This window comes from Adiantum capillus-veneris, chromosome 10 (genome assembly GCF_014529385.1).
Source record: "Adiantum capillus-veneris isolate H3 chromosome 10, ASM1452938v2, whole genome shotgun sequence".
Taxonomy (NCBI): domain Eukaryota; kingdom Viridiplantae; phylum Streptophyta; class Polypodiopsida; order Polypodiales; family Pteridaceae; genus Adiantum; species Adiantum capillus-veneris.
This window is the reverse complement of record NC_140940.1, coordinates 41,809,695-41,826,716: the sequence shown is the minus strand read 5'-3', so window position 1 is coordinate 41,826,716 and position 17,022 is coordinate 41,809,695.

The following is a 17,022-nucleotide window of genomic DNA, read 5'->3' as shown; positions in this document are numbered from 1 at the left end:
AGATGCTGATCTCGAGGCCTGACATAGCAGCTGCAGTGGGAGCATTTGCAGCAGGGTTGATTAGTTGTTCGATGACTGATCTCGGCATAGAGCATAGGGGAGGTTTGCAGGTATTGGACCGATACTTGCAGGAGTGCATGAGCTCTTGTAGACTCTTTGCAGAGCTTGGAGCTAGCTTTGCGTGGCTTTCGCAAGCGGGATGTTTGTCTATCACTAGAGCCGGATGCACTAGCTCATCGAGAGTCAGTGGGCATAGGTTGAGAGAATATCTCACCTTCTATTAGTTGTACACTAGTAGATCTTGCTTAAAGGCACATTGGCCTTTAAGTGGGAGGTTGTTGGGGTTAAGGCCTCTGTGCCTTGACCGGTCGCCCAGGTCATGGGCGCCCGCCCACTGTTACCCTATACTTATAGTGAGTATACTGTATAGGGGGAGCTACCACTTCACAATCTCCCCACCCACATCGTGTGTGTGTCTCCTTCTCTCTACCGTCGAGAGCGAGCGAGCTATCGCCTCGAAGCTCTCAAAGTCGTTGTGCTCTCCGCGGTCACCGTAGCTCTGATACCAATTGAAGGGGATCGGGGAGCACCGCAGACGGAGAGTGAGAGAGAGAGAAGGAGACACACACACGATGTGGGTGGGGAGACTGTGAAGTGGCAGCTCCCCCTATACAGCATACTCACTATAAGTATAGGGTAACAGTGGGCGGGCGCCCATGACCTGGGCGACCGGTCAAGGCACATAAGCCTTAACCCCAACAAACCGTGGACAGAATGATGAGAGTCAACTTGAAAAGTTGAATTTTTTCACTACCACGTGGTAGATTGCGGAATTATTTCCTTGAAAGTATAATGGGAATAGATCAAATTCTGATCCTCAACGCCTATTGGGCGATTAAGTAAGCACCCGCGGGATCTTACCCTGAAACAATGCGTCCATAGATACTTGTAGTGCTATAGAGAGAGAGAGAGAGAACAAGAGCATGAGCATACACATGCGTGTAAAGCCTAGCTTGTATGGACAACCATGCTGTCTCAATTGATTGCTGCATCGATACTTCCTTGTAGGGATGAGCTGCTGTGAGTTGAAGATTATCAAAAACTCAACTTGAGTGTCGCACTGAAAACACGTAGTGCAAACATGACACTCTAGACATTCGTAATGACAAGACTCTTGCTCGTCCATTAACGTTGATATGTTCGATGTGTACTCCACTGGGCAAATCTGTTCGATCCTAAGAACAATCTCCCAAGGAATGCCAATAGTTGGGTCTTACCCAAGATCTGACAATGGCTCGTGGCCAGCCTGTGTATGGCTCCTAGCTCTTACGGCAAATTAGTGTACAATCGATAAACCGATGAAAACTAATGTGAATGGCATCTTGGCCGATTTTTAGCTGAGAGTTAGAGCACCTTGGCTCATACTGACTCCCAAACAAAACATGTATGAAAGGCTTCTTAGAAAGTTTTCATTATTCTTGAGAGAAATAAGAAAAAGAGAGAGACGAAGAGAATGCTGGGCTGAGGAACTTTCCTTAAATTTGTAGAGTGTGTGCCCAGAATGTATGCTCTTAGACATCTTATGCCTGAATTACTGCTTATCCTATAAGCATACCACAATCTGTCGGTATGACGCTCTCATCGAGAGATGCAACAGAAAACATAAGTCAAATCTTGACCATCTACCGAGTATCGATCGTGATTGTGGATGACTTGAATAGGGCACCTTGCCGGTGAATCTAGTCAAAATTTTAGGTTCTTTTTAGTGGTGTTGTGAGTTGACAACAACCAAAAATCATGTCAAACAATCCATAACTTATCTTGTCTGTGATAAAGTGTCTGGTGTTATAGCGGAAGCATATCGCATAAGGTAGTAGAATTGAATCTACTTAGCTAGCATGCCGTGTATGCAAAAATTTAATCCCTTCACAAAAGTGATGGCCTCAAATGTGAGAGCCAAAACCATAAGTTCCTTGCACAGATGTACTGGTAGGGAGTGATATTCCCTATTTTGCCAATTCTCCCAAACTTGTGTGCCACTGCCTTGTGTGCCAGTACCTTGGCACAAGGGAGAAGCCTTGCGTCATGCAAAATTGTCAAAGAACTTTGCTTTGCACAAAATCATTAGTTTCCAATGTAAATGTATAAACATGGAGAAATAAACAATACTGACATGGTCTAACCTGGTCATCCTACTATAACTATTTGTTTTGGAGATGTCGAAAGAAAAGCTTGCTCAAATATAGATCATAACCATCTCTGTTGCACGAGAGAAAGTTGGCCTCAAATATCCTACAGGCATATGGAGAAATTCCCTAAAGGCGTGTGCTCATAGCATACCCCAAAGGGGAAAAATCTCAATGCCAGAGTCATAAATTGAAGCCTTGCTTCACATAAATATGTTTGTGCTGAGAGCCAATGGATGTCGCGGAAAATATCATGAGAAAAAGAATCAACCGTGGCGAGCAATTTCAATTGAAAGTAACCAGTACTCTGTGGTAAGCATCCTCCGTCATCGTATAGAAACCGTGACAAGGAGTCGGCCATGCCGAGCCACGCTTCCTTCAACAGGTGCAGTAAAAGGTGATGCATGTCTCCTTGAGATAATCTTTAAACCAATCAAATTTCTGGTGCTTACAGTAATTTTCACAAGCCATGCTTGTGGTGTGCAAGCCTAAAGTGTCTGCATGTCTATCGCATATCGTAGCTATGAAGCAGATGCTTCATAATCAAAAATCAACTACGTACCTTCTTAAGTATACTTACCGACGAAGCTTGCCGCCGCCAGAAGAATTTAATGAGTCACCCGCAGGAAGAAAATCAAGAAGTGATTTTCTGGATACTAATGTTTGGTTCAATAGACATGGTCAATAGTGGATTCGACTTCACCATTTCGAGTTACCTGCTGCTTAGAATTGAAAGAATGATCGGCCTTGCAAATCACCGATGCCTTATAAGGCACATGCCATGCCTGAGCTGGGTGTATTACTAGACAATCGTGCCTCGTAAAAACCTGTGTAGAGGTTAGCTCTATCGGAGCCATGCTGCTTAGTCCAAATCATACTAATGACTACCAATATTGAACGTAATATGTTGACCCTGGTCATACTAGACCCGTAGATAATTTCTTCGGACACCATGGCCGATATCAACATAAGAACATAGTCTTGCAATACAATTAGATACATAAAAAGATGAAAATTGCAAGAACTTGAAATTGCGAACGTGACAATCCGTTTGTCTCTATCCGAGGTCAAGCACTTTTTTCACCATCGATGCTTTATGTGATGTTGGATGGTCTGCTGCATATGTCCTTGTGAAATACTTGCCTCAACATACCTGACCGTGTTTAGATGCCTTACTTCCTGCCGCAGAGGGCCTTGCCCGAGTTGCACCAATAGGTTTGCATGCTTACCTACATGCTCTTGCATGGCACAACTATGTCTTATACCTTCTACTTCATCTGTGAATTCTCTCATCGGAGTTTTTGGTTGTACTCCATGCCGTGAACGGCCACGATCGCATGCAAGTTCTGCTGTTGGGACGTAGTCATGAAACTCGGGAGGTCATCGACCTCGGTTCTCCGAGCTTGGCATAACCAAGGGGCCGAAATCTAGAGGGGTGTGTGCCCGGGGTGGGCATGCACCCTTGCTTAGGGTTAATGCTAAAAAACTTAAAAAATATAAAAAACCTTCACAGCGATGGCAGGCTATAGCGCAGGGAAGCAGGACGTGGTCCATGGCGGGTCTGCAGACCGCGAGGGCATTCGCCCATGTGGCGAAAATTGTTTCCTGTCGTAGCGCGCGCGTACTGAGCCGAGGCATGGCGATTTTGTGCAGGTCGGATTCGAGCCTCCCTCCTCCCGCAAGCGGCCGCTCCCACATGCAGTCGATCCCGTTTCTCTCCAAGGGAAGCCATGCTTCCCATGGGCTTGACTGCTCTATCAAAACCGCCTTGCAAGAGGCCATGTCGAACTGGCCTTGCAAGAGGCCATGCCCGTGCTGCTCCAAGCCCGACAAGGAACAGAGAGGTTGCCTTGTTCTTTGAGAGAGAGAGAGAGAGAGAGAGAGAGAGAGAGAGAGAGAGAGAGAGAGAGAGAGAGAGAGAGAGAGAGAGAGAGAGAGAGAGAGAGAGAGAGAGAGAGAGAGAGAGAGAGAGAGAGAGAGAGAGGGAGAGAGGCCAAAGAGAGAGAGTCATTCCCCTTCCTCCATAGCTCTCACCTCTCTCCCTGAGCTCTGATACCAGTGAAAGGGCATGGGGACTGAACATGCTAATCTCCACCCAGCCATGCCCTATATAGGCCCTTGGTCTGCTAAATATAGGGACCCCCTTGACTGCATGCCCATCCTGGCCGTTGGCCGTGACTGGTCCTACCTTTGCCCTGACAAAAGTGTCTATGTTTGTACTAGGTAGTCAGGTCTGAGTGGAGAGGCATCTTTGTGCCCACAGAGCTTTAGTTGTATTAGTAATTAGGGGTGTGTGTGTGTGTGTGTGTGCCCACAACATACTCACGTGCTCACTTTAGGCTAACCACTATCTTCCACATTAAAATAGGAATGAATGATGAGCACATTGCAATTGCCTAACCGGTCGATACGTTGGGAAAGGCCAAGATGCCTTGCCACATGCCAAAATCCCTATTTGCCATTGTGAGAAATGAGATGTCACGTTGCTTGTGAGAAATGAGATGTCACCCTCAAATCTTCCTTGAGCAAGGATTTTGCGTAATTGCAGTTAAAAATTTCACTTATAGAGAAGTCAAGACTTATCTCCTTGTTGGAGAACGACTCTTTTGACCCTGCAGTCTAGACAGGAGAGATTATCTCAAAAGGGAGTGTATTCAGACACCTGGGAGCCCCCATAGGGGTGGACGTAACCCACAGGCAAAGATTTCAATGGGTCCTTGAAAAAACAAACTAAAAAATGAGAAGATGGGAGTTTGTTCTCCTTCCCTTCCAAAACCGGATTAGATTGATTAATGCTTTTATGATCTTGTATATTGCTTTCCTCAGCCCCGTGCTCAAGATGGCTAAGTGTAGCTGGAAAGAATTCTTAAAACTAGTGAAAAGGTTTCTTTGGAAGAACAACACGAAAACCTCCCGGCCATGGCAGTGGGTTAGATGGGAGGTAGTTGCAAGCCCTGTAGACCAAGGAGGGCTCAACATTCTTAACCATGTATCCCATGTTGAGGCCCTTTGTGCCAAATTTGTGGTCTCACTGGCTAAACACGACCAAGCTTGGGCTATCATGACCAAGGAAATGCTTGATGCAGTGTAACTAGGATCGAAAGGGGGAAAGTGGAAGGGGGTTGTGATGCACGACAAACTTCTCGCCCCGAAGTGGTCTTATCTTAGATCTGTTGGACTCTCAAGGAAACGAGCAGCTGAGGTTTTGGAATGGGGGGAAGCAACCAGATACTTTAAGAACTCCAATTTGCACTAGTCCCTTTGGCTCTCTAAAATATTGGGGCCACCTCAAAGCCCCTATTGGATAGAAATGGCCAGGAATGTGAATAATAAGGGGCTCCTTTGACTAGAGCAATTCTGGGATGGCAACACTAAGTGCTGGAAAACTGCTGACTCTTTAGCCATCCAATTTCAATTGAACAAATGTTGGTGTGCGCTATAGTATACTGGATTGCACCAACATAATTTGTCAAACCGAGAAGAGTATGACACGGCTAGGGCATGGAAACAGACAACAGACGCTTGTGCGTGCCATGTAGAGGATTAGGATGAGAAATCTAGCTAATTAGAGAGCTAATGACAAGGAGAACTACGAGCTAGCACACTACTTCTCTACCATTCGGTCTAATCTCGCACACACAAGAGCTTAATCATGCTCATAGCTCACTAATCAATCACTAACCTTTCACTAATCAAGCACATACACGTGCATAAACAAGCATAGCCAAGCCCCACACGAACACACACAGACTATACCGATCTACACACACATAAGCATGCTTGACAAGAGAGGGAACTTGATTAAAAGAGAGTAATTAACACACGAAATCAGCCACGAATCATGTATTAATTAAGCACGGATTACATCAATGCGTAGGTGAGAGAGAAGGGGTTAGAGTTTAGCTAGTGCCGACGCCGAATATGCCAAGGCACGTGTGTAGAGAACTTGACTCCATAGCCATCTCCTTCTTCACAAGTCCATAGCCAAGAGCTTGCTCTGTCTAAAGTAGATCTCTCTTAGTTGTGACTTTGAAAAGTGCCCTTCACATTGGTGCATTTGACATATATACTTCCTAGGATTTTTAGAAGTGGCCGGGTGCCCAAATGGCCAGACTCATTTATCTGATGTCTACACTGCCTAGGCTTCTATGATTAGCACCAATATTACCACTTGGAACTCCCGTAGAGCCCAATACATAATTACAATCCGCTCTTGCGGCTTTTTGACGGGAAATGTCATAACACAAAAGTGGCCGTCGTTGATGACCGTAACTCCTTCTGTTGCATCCGATCCTTCTCTTCTCCACATCTTCCAATGATCTTCACTTCATCTGCATCTTTAGCATCACATCCACATCTTGGTATCACCGTCACTTACTAAAATCGTAAATATGGCATAGATCTTTATGGTAAAGTGCCGTTAACCATCGTAGGTTAACACTCCCCCCATCCGATTTTAGCGCACGTCCCCGTGCGCTTCTGGTTGGCTGCACAGTGGGACAGTTGTTGTCGGAGGTGAGTGTTTATTCTGGTGGGTTCAAGGGTTGGTGGGTGGGATGTGCTTTATGGTGTTTGGAATTAGAGGTTTGTGACTATGAATTGAATTTTGGCTGAGTGTAAGAGGAAAGTAAAAGTAAAATAAGGGATGTATTTACACTAGATTAGGGTCTTTATGCCGAAATTCCAATGGGGAAAAACCACGTGGGAAAAAGTGCCCAATGGTATACGTGCAATAGAAATTATTAATGTTCTTAGGCCCTGGGTGGCTTAATTTCGGTGAAGTAAGGTACATTAATAATATAGGCTACTGAATGTAATGTGCATGAAGATTAAAAGTAGCCTTCATCAAGTGTTGATTCTTTGATGTCGCACAGTTGATGCGAGTTGTTGTCCTTGTTGGTTCCTGTAAGGTGAGTGCATGGGTGGAACGCAAAAAACGTGCCGAATGCAAATGTCCAACAATGGGACATTCTATATGCTTGCACAAATATATGCATGGGAAACAATATGTTGTGCGAGAAGAGATTGAATGGGTACTTCCAGGAGTGAATGTAGCTAGAGAAGCAAAATTAAATTTGACTTCAAGAGCTGCGATTACTCACAAGAAGGGCTTTTGATGCTCGAGGTTTTTTCACTCTGCTCACTGTGTACATGGGCGTGAGTGTTTTATTTGGACTACTCCGCCACTCCACCAATTAAAATAATATACTTCGACTCTTATGCTCACCTATTCAGCATGAGCAACTTTATCTTAGAATATGCTCAACTCTTCCAGCTTGAGCTATAGTCTAAATATCTAGACTCATAGACCACAGAAATATTAGGACATGAAGCTTGGATCTGATGCTTTGCTCATTTAGTGGCGCAGCTGCCCGACTCTTGACTCTTATGCCATGATTTTTATGGCGACTTGACTTACTCTCGGGAGTTTTTAACCAAGTATTGGTCTTGAATTTCCGAAATCCCATCCTCAAAGAGAGGATTTGTAAAGGACCAGACCGGCAGTATTGTTTTCTTTTGCCATATTTGGTTGACCTTAGTTGTCAAAATTTCTTTTTGTTGTTGTTGTTGATCCTTTGGTTGAGAAGATTGGCTTGCTCCATTATCTATAACACTATTTGTAGCATGGCTTGATATTTTCTGAGAGCTGGAGATGACTGCAATCTTCTTCGGGATGTGTTGCTCTTTTGGCACCCATTTGTATCTGAATCTTGTAATTAGCGTATTTTTGCAGATATCATTTGCCTTGACTGGAACATTGTCCTTGATTTTTCCTTCATGCTGAATTCGTTTGATTGAAGAATTTGGACTTGGTATCTTTGGTAACCAGATTCTCCAATTCCCTTTATAGTAACCTTGTGCTTGAAGAACTGTAGATGGCACTTCCCATATTGTTTGTGATGTCGTTTTGAGATGTACAAGAGTGCCATTTGTGGGATTGTGTACTGCTGAAGTCCTAGGTTGTTGTGAAGGCCAGTTGGATTTGAAATTCCCTGTGTACTTTTGTCGAGCCTTGGTTGTTGGTCTCCTTTGGCGATATGAATATGAGCTTTGTTGCCTTTGTGGGCACTTGTTGAATCCAATATCCTCTGCATAAGCTGAGATCTTTGGTTTTGGTAACCAAATTTGCTTATAACCTTCATAATAGCCTTGCTCTGCCAAGCTGTATTGGGAGGCTATCCATCCCATTTGTGTACCTTTCTGCTGTTGGCTAGGATCCTCTACCCATATGGGGTCCTTTACTTTGATTTCTTCAGCTTTAACGTAGACCTTTGAAGACATTTGTCGACGGTGATTTCGCAGTGTAGGGTATTTTGGTTGAAAGACTTTCTTCAGAGTCGGCTTTGGATGGGGAAACGTATCGGTAGTTGATGTAGAAGATTTATCTTGAATCTCAATGGGTTGGGCTAAAGACTTTAATTGAAGAGAAGACTTTTTTTGGTAGGACATTTGTGTGCTGATTTAGCTTTTCCTTTGTCAGCAGCAGCAGCCAATAATTTTCAAGCGGGCGTTGGATGGCGTTCGTGAGGTCTAGTCGTGATGATTAAAATTGAAGATTCAGGTTTGTCTGCCAATATTTTTGCCCATTGCTTGGAAAAAATTAAATCTGTACTCATTTTCGAAGAATCCACAACTAGGAATTTTTCTTTCATTGCCTTTGCTTGTAGTTTAAGGGTAGCTTCTGCAATACCTAAACTTATGACCTCAATTCCATCTAAAATGGAAACCTGTACCTGAATTTCATACAGTTCCGGCTTATCTAGAAGTAACCACAGCTCATAAGACATGACATTTATCGTGGCAGTGTAATCTATCTCTGCTGTGAATTTGAACTTCATTTTTTCATGTGCCTCCAATGAGAAATTAATCTTCTTGTTGGCTGCCAGGTAATTGATGTCCTCTTTGTTTCTTGTATTAGTCTTTGATCTTTGTGTCCATGAAACTTTGTCATCCTGTTGTACGTTGAACTTCTTTGTTGTTTGACTAGTTGAAGCCTGTTCCAATTGCTTACTAGCTTCTTCTCTAGAGCCTTGTATAAGGCCCATATCTCGAGCTTCTTATTGGTCTCCATTACTAGTTGTTGATTTTGACGTCTCGATTCTTGATTCCGGAAGTTCTTTGTCACTAGTTACCTTTTCTCGCTTTTCTAACTCTTATAGTTCACTCAATGGTGACTTTGCCTCGTGTAAATCTTCTGAAGCTTGTGTAGCAAGATGTTGAGATTGACTCTCTTCTTTGGATGCAATGGTCACCGTGGCCTTTGGTTCACATTGCTCCATGGGTTGTTGTAGAGTCTCTTCTATAACATATTCACTCATATCCTGCATTGCTTGTCCTTCTTCTGTAGGTTCTAAGGCTTCATCCACATTTTCTTGTAGCTTATCGTTTTCTTTGATTTCTTCAACCACCACTGAAGAGTTCTTTGTGGAGGAATTTCCTTCTGGAATTTCAGCTTCATACTTTGAATCTATCTGCTTGTCTTCCAGTTGTGACGTGGCACTAGGATTTGTTGTCACCTCTATCACCTCTTCTAGAGTTGGCTTACCATTTTCCAAATATTGGCTTTTTTCCTTCATGAACTCTGAACTGCGAGCTTATTCTTCATCACCTTTTGGTGGCTTTGACGTCTTCTCATTGAGGTTCTTTAAGCTATTTTGGATCAGTTGATTCAATTGATCATTCTTGAGAGCTTGATTCTCTATGATAATGTTGTTAATGCCCTTGACTTCAAGCAACTGTGTCTTGAGCATGTCTTTTGTGCTCGCCGACAAGATCTGTTTCTTTTCTGGAGACCTCGGTGGAGACTTTTGCTTCTGTTTTCCTGCTATCACTGTCTGCACTTTGCTTTGAGCTTGTTGCTTCTTCTTTTCCAGGTTGAGTTTTGCGGGGCAGTCCTTCACTAAATGACCAATGGCGCATTGGTTTAAATACACATCTATCTCAACATTTGTATTATTTGGATGAGGAAGCTCTCCATAATATTGCTGATAGTGGTTTCCTATGGCATCTAGATATAGATAAGACATCTCTTTCACATGCATGTACCTGTAGATTACCACTGATTTAGGTGTATCCACTGGTTTCGTATCTTTTTCTGCAATTATCTTGTCCTTGAGAAGCTGAAAACAGCTTCCATTGTTGCTTGTATACAAGATCAACTCACTATCCGTGCCTTCTAGCAGTTGTAATGCTAATTCCCCCATCAGCATTGGTCTTTGACTTGGGGCTTCGGCATAGCCTTAGGGCTATGTTGACGAGTTGATTTCGTCGAGGTTTGCACTGAGGGTAAAGATTGACCCGAATCTTTCCTTTCCGTTTCCCTGGATGGTGTTGTTGGACTGGGTTTAAGTATGTGACTTACACTAAGCCCCATGATGGTAAACTCACTAATATTTTTCACATTGGCTATTTTATAGTACCTACTGTATTTATCAACCACAATGATGTCTTGACCTGTTGGGTTCATAGATGTAAACGAATATAACCTTTTCTCTTTGCTTAACCATTCCAGGTCTGGGATCTAAGCATTTGTAGTATGTGACTTCTTTCCCAAGATCAAGAAACTTGTATAAGCCCACATCTTGTTGATCCAATTCAACCATACGTAGCTTGCTCGACCTTTCCCATTGGGCATTGTGAATTTTTGGTGGGCCTTCTTCAGGCTCAGCATCCTTCAATGCTTCTTGAAACTTCAATGGGACTTCTGAATAGGACGCGACTTCTTGCAAAGGTGTACTTCTTAATCCCACTTTTAAAGAGCTATGGTCTCTTTGTTGAATTTGAACTCCCCCCATCCGAGAGGGTTCCATATCTGATGATGGCATCTGTTTAATGCTTGATGATATGACTTCTTGTGCTCTGTTAAGTAGATCTTCAGACCGAGCTAGATCTTTCTGAAGTTGTGATATCTCGATAGCTGATACTTCCGATGTAATTTCTGTTTGTGCAATTTGATGTGTTTGTGTTATGTCTTGTGCTGGTGCAGTGCACGAGACCTGTGTTGTGCCTTGTGGTGTGCCACTTGTTTGTGCAATGACATTTGTAGGGGTTATCCCCTCCCTGTTCGTAGCAAGAGGTAGAGCCATAACTAGATGATAAACATTACCACCTTTGGATTTGTAGTCTTCTCCTCTTGGTCCAAATATTTCAGCTGCAAAATATTGGTTATTCTCTGAAGCAACTTCATAATTTGTGACAGCTCTGTAGTAGAGACCATCCTCATCTACATAGAGGGTACCAATTTTCCGTCTCCCATCTTGTGCTTTGTAGAGAAGAACGCTTGGAGGATATATGTAGTAATCTGTAAGTTGATCTTTGTACAACATGTCTATTTCATTGTCGATGTCTTTTCTGTGCCTCATGTAAATTGATCCCAAACAATCTTCCATCAAATCTGGATGTGGGTGCAGTGTATTTTTGGCTATTTCCACCTCTGCATATTGACTTGTCTGAGTTTCTTCCGTATCTTTCTTTGTCTTGATGTACAAATTCCGATTTACATCCTCATAGCATGGAAATCCTCTGTAATGGCCAATTAAATAGATCCAAATTTGGTCTCTAGTAACTTTTGTGGCTGTACTTCAAGCTTTGTCTCTGCTAGGCTGCCTCCTGTTAGATTCCATTGCGTTCGTTTTGACTCCTTGTTAAGTTGGTGTCTCTGTGTCAGTATTTTTCTCTTGATCTCCTCTGTTTTTGTGGATGACCTTAATTCTTGAGCTTTTTGGATTGGTCTTTGCCCGTACTCTTGAATTTCCTAGCTTAATTGGTTGCCAAGGCCGTAACTAACTTGTCTGGCTGCTTGCCTTGCCTAGAGTTTTTTCACAGGCCTTGATCTTTCTGGAGCACTGTGATAAGTTATGCCTCTTACCACTATACTGCAATGACTGGTCCCCTCGTAGAGATTCTTGGGTTGTACTAACCTCTGTTTCTTTAGCATTCAATCTGCAAAAATCTATTAGCCAAAAAACCGTTTTCACAATGATTACTCAGTTTTTGATTGGCTGTTGACAGCCACACTTGTGCCTTGAGCTCGGAGATGACTCTCAAGTTCACTTTTAACTGAACTAGACTCAAGCTAGCACCAAAGAATTTTGCACAATGTATATTGATTTGCTAGCTAAAACCTTGCATTAAAGTTCTCCAAAACTTTCGACTATTGTTGCAAAATCAAGGGTACTTGTGTATGGTCTTATTGCTACCCAATTCGTCTATGGACTCACAATTTTTACACTAGGCCTCGATTTGATTTTACACCGTCCTGCGGGTGACCAGTGGTTTTCCCAATCTATAATTTCAATCTGCTAGTATTAGCAGCCCTTAATGATCAATTAGAAGGCCTAAAGACCGAATCCGATTCCAGTTTTCAGCTTTTCGATGATGAATAGCTCACATGCACTCGTGTCAGCTCTAGGTCAACTTAAGCAGTCAAATTCAGTGCCTGGGTTGAGTCTAAGCGGTGGCTTGACTGCCAAATTTCTATCGTGTACTTTGATTTTACTCTGCTCATAGGCTTGCAAGTGTGTTCACTTATGAATGCCAATTAGATCTGGACTGAGGGATCTAGAAGTCGAGACCAAGTCTAGAACTAGATACGGCTAATGATTTCGTCAATAAATAACTCGCTAGGCCTTCTTGTAGGCACTCAATTTCTGAGGTAACAATGTCTCAAATGGCACTCACTAGTCGATGCAATGGATGTAATAGGTTCCTCTCGTGTACAATGTGCATGCAGTGTACTATACAACCGGCAATGTGATCCAAATGCACGGAAATCCAAGCCCAGAGTATATCCCACAAGCACAGCTTTCCAATCCTATGCCCTTGTCCCGGCCTAGATGAGCGATTTTATAGAGTCGAAACTCTCAATGCAATATGTATAATCGTTGCTACCAAAAATGCTCCTGTAAGTGGCCAAAAATATGCACACTAGGTGCATCAATAATGGTCCTTAATGCTTGCTGAAGTAGCCCTGAACGGCAAGGAAGAGGCTGTCTATTTCTGACTCTCTATCACAGTGTATATTCCAAGATCTTTACACCCTCTATACAGTGCTCGCAAAGAATCTAGTGATATGCAATGAATTGCTTGGAGCAAATTCCAAATGACCAGAGTCGATGATCTAGTCTAGAGCAGCTTGCCAGTATGACTCAGACTCTTGGTGCCAAATAATGTCTTCAAATTGGATATCTAGCTTGAAAAGTATGATGAGGGTATGCTCTGTGTGCCAGGTCACGAAATTGCAAGATATGGTCTCTCAATTCGTCTCAATTGTGGCCACATGCCCACTTATGCTCACAGCACATTCCTAACACTGTCAATTGTGCCTCAAAACTGGTAGGAAAGCATCAATGAATGTCGTCACTGTGGGTTCCCAATCAATTCAACAAGGTGTGACTATGTGGTCAGCTAGAGGGGTCCTCCTACAAGGTCGATGCTCATTGCTCTAGGTATAGCCTGCTTTGAAATCCCCTAAGAAGTTCTCTAAGTGATCCTGGATTACTGGTGTGTCGTCAGCGCACTCACTTGCTCTATGTCACCCATTCGTAGTGTGCGCTCTTCTAGTCACTCGATTTCTTCAATGTAGTTTGCTATGTGCGGTCCACTACTACCAACTCAAAAAGCGCGGGGAGTCTTGCTGTGGTCAGCGCGTACTAAGCAGGGCCGGTTCAGCTCCGTGATAGCATATAAAGACTTGCTGTCAAGGCGCACATTGTGAAGACTTTCCTGATGGCGTATAAAGTCTTGCAGCAGTCAAGGTGTATAAGGTCTTGCAGTGAAGGCATATAAGTTCTTTGCCACGATAGCATATAAAGCCTGCCTGTCGCCGTCAACACGGCGTATTAAGTGTTGCCGCCACCTAGGCGTACAAAGACTTGTCAATAGCGCATATCAAGCAGGACCGTGACCAGCACGTATTAAGACTGCCTATCAGCACGTATAAGGAGTCTGGCCCAAGGTGTAGCGTATAAAGTCTACTTGGCAGCGTGGCGTGAATTGGAGAGGGCCCGTGGGGGCTGCAGCAGCGAATCTGCCCTAAAGTGGATCTTGCCCGCCAAGTGCGTATAATGACTTGAACGTCAGCACGGCGTATAAAGATTTGAAGCATCAGCGTATAAAGTGTTGGCGACCTGCTCGCGTATAAAGACTGCACAGCTACCAAGGCGTATGAAGAGTTGGCGCTCAAGGCGTATAAAGCCTACAGCTGGCGTGTTTCAAAACTGGCAGCCGCGCGTATAAAGCTTTGCGTAAAGGCATATAATGAGTTGCCCTCCATTGCGTATTACGACCTGCGGCGGAAGCCTGGCCCGCGTACAAGGACTTTTGTCCAGTGCGTATAAAGTCTTGGCGCAGTGAGCGCGGATCAAGCCTTCCCTGCTGGCGTATAAAGTCTGGCGATGATGTATGAGACCTGGCCCGCAGCGCGTATAAAGCCTGCAGAGCTAGCGCATGAGGTTTGGCCCGCGAGGACACGTATAAAGTGTTACCCGCAGCGCGTGAAGACTTGCCGCCAAGCTGTTCAGAGTAGGGCCCGTGATGGCGTGTAGGAACTGGAGGCGCAAATTGCGGCGAGAACTTCGCGGCGGCAGAGAGAGTTAAGGCGGCACGTTTTTGTTTTTGTTTTTTTTTGTTTTTTTGTGTTTTTTTGTTTTTTGTTTGTTTATATATATATATATATATATATATATATAGCCAAATAAAATAATAAATTTAATTTAATATATACATATATATTTAAAAATCAAATAAAAAATAAAAATAAAAATAAAAAAGGAAAAAATCAAAAAAATACAAAAGAGGCTTTCACACGCGGTTTTTCAGCGAGAGCAGGCGCGGAGGCGTGCAGGGACATAGGCAGGCGGGAAAAACCACTAGACAAGGAGATAACGTGGCCGTGACGACCTGAACGAATGTGAGCGGTACGGGTATGTGCGTGCGAGACGACAATTACGAGCCGACGGTAAAAATTAGCCACGAGGCTTAAAAATACCATAAATATTGCTAAAAATAGCCAAAAAAATCACAGGCGCTCACGGAGTCATCGTGCACATTTCGGTGCAAATACGACGCACAAGTTCTTCCTGATTTTTAATTTCTAACTAATTTTAAGCAAATTTTAGGCAAAAAATTAGCAAAAAATTGCCCAAAAATTACCGAAAATTAGCCGAAAAATTTCTGAAAATTTCCAATAATTTTCTGCACTTCTTGAGCTGCGTGATCATGCAAACACATGCATCAAATCATCAATTCATAATCCGGCATTGCATCAAATAGAATTCACTGGGAATACATTCAAATCAACGTTTTGATTTCAACAAACCTCCAATCAATCACAATAGATCAACCACAAACACACTCTTTGCATCAAATTCTACACATAGTGCATACACATCAAATTTTGCCCATTTTTCGGCAGCATAATGGCGCTATTTTGGCAATCAAAAAACCATAACCATAAAACACCAAAACCATAAACCAACAATGGTTTTACATCAGCAATTTGGCATCAAAATTGCCACCAATTCGCATCAATTTGTGTGCAACACTAGCACCGCCGTCTACACATAGACGGGCATAAACCTGCACATAAATCTTGCACCAAATGTGTGCACAAAATCTTCACAAAAAACCTGCAAATTTCAGCGATTAGAATGTTCAAAAGCACTCACTTTGCACATCGAATTGCGTCGAATTCCTAGCTCCAATTGACGATTACACCTTTGTGTGTGTGTAGGCAACCGCACCACCGTTTTACCTACAAACACAAGTCATAAAAATCAATGTGTAGCATCAATTTGCACAAAATTAAACACACCATTGCAATGGGCATACATCCAATTGATGACTAGAATCAACTCCCATCAAAATGCCCAATTAATTTTTTTTGTGGAAATTAGTAAAAATTAGTAACTACTTGGTGAATTTTGGCTACTCCTTGCGATCAATTGAAATGCAATTAGAGTGTGTGCACCACGTAAGAGTGTTGTCCACCTCTCCAATTAGATTTCCACTTGTGTGTAGCACAAAAAACAACAACTAATTTATGAGAAATTAGTGATCGAAGTTAGCAAAAATTAGTGATTAGTCAATGATTTCGGCCACTCATTGTGCGCATTTGGAGTGTAATTAGAGTGTGTGGACTGCATAAGAATGTTGTCAACACCCCCAACTAGCTTCCTACTTGTGTGTAGCACAAAAAACATTAACCAATCAACGGGAAATTAACCTCAAAGTTAGTGAAAATTAGCAAAAATTAGTGATTTCGAGAGGTGAAATTAGTGATGGAAATCAATGTGTGGGGATTTTTTTGTGTAATGCAAGCCTCAATCTTTGCAAAACTAAGTCACACACTTACTAATTTGCCTCCAATTAGCGACACACATAACCCAAAATCAAGAAATTAGTGAGGAATTAAGAGGGATTAACCTCCTCTAATCACTCCAATGGCACCTCTAGCTTAGGCATTCGTCCCCGGCAGCGGCGCCAATGTTGGCGTGCGCCATAGTATAGTGGATTGCACCAACATAATTTGTCAAACCGAGAAGAGTATGACCAGGCTAGGGCATGGAAACACACAACAGACTCTTGTGCGTGCCACGTAGAGGATTAGGATGAGAAATCTAGCTAATTAGAGAGCTAATGACAAGGAGAACTACGAGCTAGCACACTACTTCTCTACCATTCGGTCTAATCTCGCACACACAAGAGCTTAATCATGCTCATAGCTCACTAATCAATCACTAACCTTTCACTAATCAAGCACATACACGCGCATAAACAAGCATAGCCAAGCCCCACACAGACTACACCAATCTACACACACATAAGCATGCTTGAC